Consider the following 10,395-nt stretch of genomic DNA (forward strand, 5'->3'; position numbering starts at 1 on the left):
CATCGACAGATGGCTTCACCTACCGGGTCCAAGCTCCAGAATGCATCGCATTCCGGACCTTGATACATTTAAGAAATGCGGTCAAACCTCCAAAAATGGCATTTTCAGGGGTTTGAACGTATTTTTGCCTATAGCACATCCCGCCCCCAGTTAGGTTATGGTATGAGGGTGCCAGACTATTTCCATGACAACACAGTATGGTATGAGTGAGACAGACTGTTTCCATGACAACAGACTATAATATCATAACTCCCAACCTGACCCGCTCCAGGAGGGACACAATGCTCTGGTCCTGGACTTCCCTGGTAAGAGGTGGAGCTGCAGCACAGTTCATAATTCAAATAGGGGAGACACACCAACTGTCGTTCACACACTGCCCAACATCACTGGCTGGGACTCGCTGGCAGTTGGTGTAACTCCCCTATTTGAATTTTGGACTGTGCTGCAGCCCCGCCTCTAGAGCCGCCACCAATCATACATTACCAGAGAAGTCCAGGACCAGAGCATTGTGTCCCTCCTGGAGAGGGTCATGTTGGGAGGTATGTAGTATGAGGGAGTCAGGATATTTCCATGAACCCAGGGTATGGTATGAGAGAGACACAATTTTCATTGCCATATCCATGACAGAGTGTGGCATGTTATGGTATGAGGAAGCCAGGCCATTTCAATTACAACAGGGTATGATGTGTAATGGAATAAGCTAGCCTGGCCATTTCCATGACAACAGAGTATGGCATGAAGGAGCCAGACAGTCTCTAGGATAACAGAATATGGAGGCAAACCATTTATATGGCAACAGAGTATGATATGAGGGAGCCTGGCCATTTCCATGACAACAGAGAATGGTACGGCATGTTATGCTATGAAGGAACCAGGCCATCTCCATGACAACAGAGTATGGTATGAGGGAGCCAGGATATTTCCATGATCTCAGAGTATGGCATGTGATGGTATGAGGAAGTCAGGCCTTCTCCATGACAACAGAGTATGGTATGAGGGAGCCAGACCATCTACATAACAGACCATGGTATGAAGGAGCCAGATTGATTCCATGACAACAGAGTATGGTATGAGGGAGCCAGACTGTTTCCATGACAACAGAGTATGTATGAGGGTGCCAGGATATTTCCATGATCACAGTATGGCATGTGATGGTATGAGGAAGTCAGGCCTTCGCCATGACAACAGAGTATGGTATGAGGGAGCCAGACCATCTTCATAACAGAGTATGGTATGAGGGAGCCAGGCTGTTTCCATGACAACAGAGTATGGTGGGTCAGAATAATAAAACTATATGATTAAAGTAGTAGAATTACAACAGAGCCCAACATAGATCACAAATCTAGGGGCCTGGTGGGAAATCACCTACCAGAATGCTGGGCATTGCATGTTCTGTTCTTTATGCCCATGTTCTGGAGGGGGAACAGGAATCCCACTATTCTGCTAGTCACAGTAAGTAATGTGTGCATATTAATGTGGATTATGCATTACATTGATTTAGTTGAGAAAAATGATGCGAAAAGTAATAGTTTCTGCCACCAGGTGGTGTAAGCTTAAGGGGGGTATTTATCAAAGCTTGGAGAGAGATAGAATTGTGAGAGTTAAAGTACCAATCAGCTCCTGTCATTTTTAAACATAAGTTAGAAGCTGATTAATTTGTTATCTCTCGCAATTTTATCTCTCTCCAAGCTTTGATAAATACCCCCCTTAGGTCCACTTGCAGGGCTAAATATGTGGGAATATATAATATTTAGTGACATCACAATAGTGTTTACAGGCATTTAGCCTGTTGCATTATACACAATCTGATGTATTTTCTGAAGACGACGGACTATGGGCCTGCTTTAGACCTGCTCGCAAGCGGGTCGATGGTCCCCCACTGCGCATGCGCCGCCTCCGGCGTGTGCGAGACCCGTCCAGCGATGGCAGCTCAGTCGCTATGGGGCTCGCTACAAGACGGGGTGGCTGTCGATGGTGAGTGACAGCTCGCCCCGTTTTGTAGGCGGGGAGGGGGGGTGGCTGCACAAATGCAGGCGTTCCCTTAGGAAGGCCTGGCGTTTGTGGGCGGCCCTACTGACATCACTAGTGATGTCGGGCTTGCAGGAGCAGAGACCCTACCACAGGGTCTCGTCGCAAGCCCGATGGTTGCGATAATCGCGACGGACTCCAGGCCGCTCGCACAACCTGTGGGTGGTCACCCACAGCTTTGCGAACGGGCTGATGAAAAAAAAAAAAAAAAAAACATGCCCTGATTCAGAGCGAGCGGCTCTGAATCAGGCCCTATATTCATTTAGGCTCAGAAAATTGGGAGTACCGCCATTAAGTTGGCCTATTTAATCACGTGGCCGCGAAACTTTATTATGTCCAAAATTGGAGAAGTTAAAACCCAAAACTTGATAATGAGCAGCTATGTACTTTGAGAATAATCGGTAAAAGCAAACAATGGGGCTGATTCAGCACAGATCGCACAGCTGCGTTCGCACGCACCCGCTAGCTGCGAAAATATGGTAATGAATGCAATCGCAGCACTATACCAAGACGCCCATCACTGTATAAAGCCGCCCACTTCCCATGACATGCATCCACAAGTCACCGAAACAATCAGTAACATCGGAACCATTCGCACAGTTGTGGTTGCCCTGACGCTACCTCACAAACTGCTAAACTTCCTGTCGCCATCCAGACCTCTGCCAGCATATACAATCGCAGGTGCTTAATTATGCACGCACCTGTAATGGTGTTCAAACGCACAGACACGCCTGCGTTCTGCCGAGCACCCTCCCCCTCTCCGCCCCCAGTCACTATGAGATGGGACTGCGTGCTCGCTGCGATGGTTTCCCGATCGTAGCGGCCTGTTCACGCACGCTCACTGCGATGTATACGCAGAGCACAAACAACGACCGGCTGCGTGCGTACCAACCTGAATAAGGCCCAATGTACAATAAATTCCATACGTGTGGTACTGTATATACCTGGTGCTGCGTTGCTTTATTGAGGCCCAATTATTAATGGTCAGACGAAACCAATGACACGTTTGCAGGTTCCCCAGGAGCACTGATTGCAGATTTAGTATGCAACTCCTATCAGAGTCATGTCTCCAATCGTCATTAATGTCATTATGTCAGCTAACAATAAAAGAGGTCTTAAGAGACATTCCTGCTCCGCTCTGCAGAAAGGGTAGTGCTTCCATGGAGATAGCTCCCAGCAGAGGTGGTAAACATTAATAAATAACAGCCACAAAGGAATAACGAATATCCTGCACTGGCATAAGACCAAAACAGCAGCAATGCCTGAATATGTATTCTTCGGAACAGAGATTCCCAAACTCAGGGCCTGATTCAGACCCGGACGCTACTTGCGGGCGCTCGTTCTTAAAAAGGGGCCGGATACTTAAATTGAGCGCTCGCTCTTTGCGGTGTGTTGACGCCTCTATGTCAGAGCGAGCGTCCAAAAAATGCGCTCGCTATTTTGTAAAGACGCCCCTTTGCCGTTCGCATCACACGTCATCTCCGGTATTTATTAATCGGGAACATCGAAAGGCATCTGAACTGCTCGCAGTGCTTGTGGTAGGATTTACTTCCCGCTATCACTGCGAGCAGTTCAGGCTAAAAGACAACCAAGTGACGTGGTCGATGACGCTGCTTTGTTAATTATGCACACCCATTAAACACCGTGTTGACCGTTTGGCACGCCTGCGTTCGGATCTCCACTCCCCCGTTTTCAAGCACCTTCCCCTGTTACCACCCACAAACGGTACATTCTGTCAATCAAAATAACAGCCCCTCGCTGTTTTACGAGCGCACAATTTCCGACCGCAATGACTGGTTTGTGCATGCGCATTACGACCCATACGCACGCGCAGTTGTGCGAACATCGCTCAGAGCGAACGAGCGGGTCTGAATCAGGCCCTCAGTCCTCAAGACACCCTAATGGTCCAGGTTGTAAGGATATCCATGGCTGAGCAAGATGGCTAATCGAAAGACTGAGGTACTAAATAAGTCATCTGTGCCCAAGCATGGCTATCCTTAAAACCTGGACCGAGTTTGGGAACCTCTGCTTTGGCTGGCTATAATCATGTACATATGTAGTTGTTTGAAATTACATATTGTATTTGTATTCATGCAATTTTGATGTACGTTCTATCGCCTATGTTTAGCACCTGTACACCAGTTGGTGGGTGTAGTAGACCGGTTTAGAACATACGACAGTGAGATACAGGACTAGAGTGTCCCAGTTTGTGCCAGGACGGCACCAGTGACATTAGAAAGCCAGGGGACAGGCTGCAACACACATCACAAAGAGATATTGTACAGCCAATTCCAGCAAGGATTAAAATGCACAAGATACTCTGCTGAGAAACACAGCACAGAAAATCCCTAACCTCTTCCAATATATTTACACAGCACATACAGGCGGCTAGAGAAGGCTTCGTATACAGTATGTGCAAACAAAACATGTAATAGTACATAGCCAGCCACATCAGATAATTGCCACAATAGCAACAGGTTTGTGAATGTGAGAAACACTCCAACAACAGATAAACCTGACAGCATATACCAACACCAAGGTTCTCTTTACAGCAGAGGGAATGGAAAATAGAAGAGATTTAAAGGGGTTACTGAAATGCTAGTCAGAAAAAGGGGTGAAGGTGAGGTCTTTAGGGTAATGCAACAATATGCCCGTGACATGGAGAGGGGTACAGGAACAGACCCAGCTAAAGTCCAGCAGCCAGGAAACAATGACAGCTCCACCAACAAATGATTCCTTATAAAATCTGGGATTTTAGTGGATTTCAGCTATTTTTGGAAATCAGTGGCAGATTTACAACAGTGAAAATCCCCCATGAATAATACATCCCCAGTAACAGGCTGGTTACCATACACCCAGCACTGCCCCTGTACACACTGCATAGATCTTCATTATAGACCATCATTGGAACAATATCCTGCTGTATGCATTAAACCCATACATTGCAGTAACAGTACATACATATCTCCCCACCATTATTACTGTATGCCAAGGTCAGACAACCCGCAACTCTCCAGGCCATGCTGGGACCAGTAGTTCCACATCTGTGAGCCACAGGTAGTCAACGTGTGGCTCTCCGATTGTTATGTAGAGAGGCTGGCAGGACATGCTGGGATTTGTAGTTCCACAACTGCTAAAGCTGATTACCCTGCAGTGCTTGCATGAATAGCCCCCATCAGTAATGAGTACACGAGCGGGGATCACCCGGCCATGTCAGCGGCAGCTGTGCGCAGCATTTACCTTGTGTCCAGCTCCAGCCTGGGTGTGAGGGTGAGTGCAGCCTGCCCTGTGCACTCACTGGATGGAGGCTGCTGCGGGCTCCCTGTATCTATACGAGATAATAGTATCAGACTCATGGTGGAAAATCACCGGCTCCATCAAACACAGATATGCCGGGGGCGTGGCTGTAGCCCATGGGGCGGGGTTTGGTATGGGAGGGGAGGGGCTTGTGTGGAGAGATGCGGCCAGCGGTATGCAGCACGTGTAGGGGAAAACAACCCACAGACACACATAGAGCCATGTAACACATACACACACATACACATAGAGCCATGTAACACAGAGACACACACACACACATAGAGCCATGTAACACAGAGACACACACACACATAGAGCCATGTAACACATACACACACATACACATAGAGCCATGTAACACATACACACACATACACATAGAGCCATGTAACACATACACACACATACACATAGAGCCATGTAACACAGAGACACACACACACACATAGAGCCATGTAACACAGAGACACACACACACATAGAGCCATGTAACACAGAGACACACACACACATAGAGCCATGTAACACATACACACACATACACATAGAGCCATGTAACACAGAGACACACACACACACATAGAGCCATGTAACACAGAGACACACACACACATAGAGCCATGTAACACATACACACACATACACATAGAGCCATGTAACACATACACACACATACACATAGAGCCATGTAACACATACACACACATACACATAGAGCCATGTAACACAGAGACACACACACACACATAGAGCCATGTAACACAGAGACACACACACACATAGAGCCATGTAACACAGAGACACACACACACATAGAGCCATGTAACACATACACACACATACACATAGAGCCATGTAACACAGAGACACACACACACACATAGAGCCATGTAACACAGAGACACACACACACATAGAGCCATGTAACACATACACACACATACACATAGAGCCATGTAACACATACACACACATACACATAGAGCCATGTAACACATACACACACATACACATAGAGCCATGTAACACAGAGACACACACACACACATAGAGCCATGTAACACAGAGACACACACACACATAGAGCCATGTAACACAGAGACACACACACACATAGAGCCATGTAACACATACACACACATACACATAGAGCCATGTAACACAGAGACACACACACACACATAGAGCCATGTAACACAGAGACACACACACACATAGAGCCATGTAACACATACACACACATACACATAGAGCCATGTAACACATACACACACATACACATAGAGCCATGTAACACATACACACACATACACATAGAGCCATGTAACACAGAGACACACACACACACATAGAGCCATGTAACACAGAGACACACACACACATAGAGCCATGTAACACAGAGACACACACACACATAGAGCCATGTAACACATACACACACATACACATAGAGCCATGTAACACAGAGACACACACACACACATAGAGCCATGTAACACAGAGACACACACACACATAGAGCCATGTAACACATACACACACATACACATAGAGCCATGTAACACATACACACACATACACATAGAGCCATGTAACACATACACACACATACACATAGAGCCATGTAACACAGAGACACACACACACATAGAGCCATGTAACACAGAGACACACACACACATAGAGCCATGTAACACAGAGACACACACACACATAGAGCCATGTAACACATACACACACATACACATAGAGCCATGTAACACATACACACACATACACATAGAGCCATGTAACACAGAGACACACACACACACATAGAGCCATGTAACACAGAGACACACACACACATAGAGCCATGTAACACATACACACACATACACATAGAGCCATGTAACACATACACACACATACACATAGAGCCATGTAACACATACACACACATACACATAGAGCCATGTAACACAGAGACACACACACACACATAGAGCCATGTAACACAGAGACACACACACACATAGAGCCATGTAACACAGAGACACACACACACATAGAGCCATGTAACACATACACACACATACACATAGAGCCATGTAACACATACACACACATACACATAGAGCCATGTAACACAGAGACACACACACACACATAGAGCCATGTAACACAGAGACACACACATACACATAGAGCCATGTAACACATACACACACATACACATAGAGCCATGTAACACATACACACACATACACATAGAGCCATGTAACACAGAGACACACACACACACATAGAGCCATGTAACACATACACACATACACATAGAGCCATGTAACACATACACACACATACACATAGAGCCATGTACCACATACACACACACACACATAGAGCCATGTAACACAGAGACACACACACACATAGAGCCATGTAACACAGAGACACACACACACATAGAGCCATACACACACATAGAGCCACACACACATAGAGCAATGTAACACAGAGACACACACACATAGAGCCATGTACACAGAGCCACACACACACACATAGATCCATGTAACACAGAGACACACATACACACATAGATCCATGTAACAGAGCCACACACACACACACACACACACACAGAGCCATGTAAAAGAGACACACACATAGAGCCATGTAACACACACACACACATAGAGCCATGTAACAGAAACACACATAGAGCCATGTACACAGAGCCACACACACACACACATATATCCATGTAACACAGAGACACACACACATAGAGCCATGTAACACAGAGACACATATATCCATGTAACACAGAGACACACACACACACATAGAACCATGTAACACAGAGACACACACATATATCCTTGTAACAGAGACACACATAGGGCCATGTAACACACAGAGACACACACACATAGATCCATGTAACACAGAGACACACACACATAGATCCATGTAACACAGAGACACACATAGGGCCATGTAACACACAGAGACACACACACATAGATCCATGTAACACAGACACACACACACATAGGGCCTCATTCAGAGGCGGTCGTAGGATGCAAGTGGTCGCTCAGAAACAGGGCGGCCTATTGCATCCTGAACGGCAGCCTCCATGTCGGCCGTTAGGCTGTGGGTTAACACCCACAGCTCTAACGACCGCTAAGGGAGATGGTCAAGACCATCGCGACCATCGGGGCTTACGACGAGACCCTAGGGTAGGGTCTCGTCAACCTTAAGCCCCAGGGAGCTTCCTGCTGTGTTTCAGCAGGAAGCTCCCCACTGACATCACTGATGATGTCAGTGGGGCCGCCCCCAAACGGTTAGCGTTCCGGCGGGAACGCCTACGTTTGGGCAGGCACGCCCCCTGCCCGCCCAGCAAACGGAGCGAGCTGTCAATCAACATCGACAGCTCGCTCCGTCTGCTTCGAGCCTGCTAACGATGGATCACCCGTCGTTAGCGGGGGCTCGTGCATGCGCACGACGGAGCTCAGCGCTCGCGTCCGACTCTGAACAAGGTCCATAGATCCATGTAACACAGACACACACACATATATGCATGTAACACAGACACACACACACACACACACATAGAGCCATGTAACACAGAGACACACATATCCATGTAACACAGAGACACACACACACATATATCCATGTAACACAGAGACACACACACACATAGAGCCATGTAACACAGAGACACACACACATATTTCCATGTAACACAGAGACACACACATATATCCATGTAGCACAGAGACACACACACATAGAGCCGTGTAACACAGAGACACACACACATAGAGCCATGTAACAGAGACACACACACACACACACACATAGAGCCATGTAACACAGAGTCACACACACATATATCCATGTAACACAGAGACACACACACACACAGAGCCATGTAACACAGAGACACATACACACATAGAGCCATGTAACACAGAGACACCTACACACATAGAGCCATGTAACACAGAGCAGTAGCAAACGCAGGATTTCAAGAGTGGGGTTTCCAAATGCTTAATTTTAGAGTGAGTTCCAGTTCATGAAGAGGACATAACTATCACTTAAGCAGCTTTAATATGCGTCATACAAAGTGTATTGGGTGTCATAATTCCAGCGTATACAAGACCTGCGATCACAGTAAGCCATTATGGCCCTGATACAGAGCCGGACGCTGTGACCAGAGCGCTCGCTCTGAATCAGGGCCCTCCTCCATTAATATGGAGCGTCCTCCTGGACGCTCGTATAGCTGTGGGTCACCAACCACAGCATATACGAGCGTGCAAAAAGATGGTCGCGATGGTCTTGACCATCGCGACCATTGGATTTGTGAGGGAAACCCTGCGGTCGGGTTTCCCTGCCGCAAGGCCAGGAGTGATTTTGGCTCTATCAGAGCCAAAATCACTCCCAGTGGGGCCGGCTTCAGACGGAACGCCTCCGTCTGGCAGGCACGCCCCCGGAACGCCCACCAAAGGGGGCGTGCTGTCAATCAACATCAACAGCACGCCCCCTTTGGTGCAAGACCCGGAGCGATGGAAAGTCCTTCGCTCGCCGGGTCTCGCGCATGCGCACGACGGAGCTCCCTCGCGAGTGGGTCTGAATGACCCCCAATATGCGGCAGTAGGACCATTCTGTCTGAGCTGAATTTATGTCAGATGTGGGCATCATTCCAGAACATTGGAGCAAGTCTGGGGGAGCAGCAGAAGAACCTAGCACTGCCCTGGACATATATGTACATATTGGTCTTGTTATGCACTGGATAGTGTATTATAATATGTAATTAATATTTAAACATATTGATGGACTATAGCAGTGCACCCCTAACTGTGCATGTTTTCCAAGATCTCCTAGTTGGTACACAGGTGTATTTATTACTGACTGACACATGTTAAAATATCCAGAAAAGGTGCTAATTATTTCATTTGTGATACTGAGAAGAACATGCAGCACTAGTAAAATTCTATTATATTACTATATCTATTGTCATGGTGTGGGCAGGGGAGGGGGATTTCCAGGCAACCAGAAACCCCCCTGTGTTTG

At 47.0% G+C, this 10,395-nt stretch overlaps 1 protein-coding gene across 1 annotated transcript in view; it reads right to left on the minus strand.

Moving 5' to 3' along the window:
- Positions 1 to 5,409, minus strand: part of SLC6A6 (solute carrier family 6 member 6) — a 51,940-nt gene extending 46,531 nt beyond the window's left edge. The window contains exon 1 of the mRNA XM_088450265.1: positions 5,269 to 5,409. The gene's annotated coding sequence lies outside the window, so the exon portion shown is untranslated. The remainder of the gene's footprint in view (positions 1 to 5,268) is intronic.
- Between the last annotated feature and the right edge of the window lie 4,986 nt (positions 5,410 to 10,395).

The sequence above is a fragment of the Taudactylus pleione genome, unplaced genomic scaffold, assembly GCF_031769625.1.
Source record: "Taudactylus pleione unplaced genomic scaffold, aTauple2 ptg000512l, whole genome shotgun sequence".
Lineage (NCBI taxonomy): Eukaryota > Metazoa > Chordata > Amphibia > Anura > Myobatrachidae > Taudactylus > Taudactylus pleione.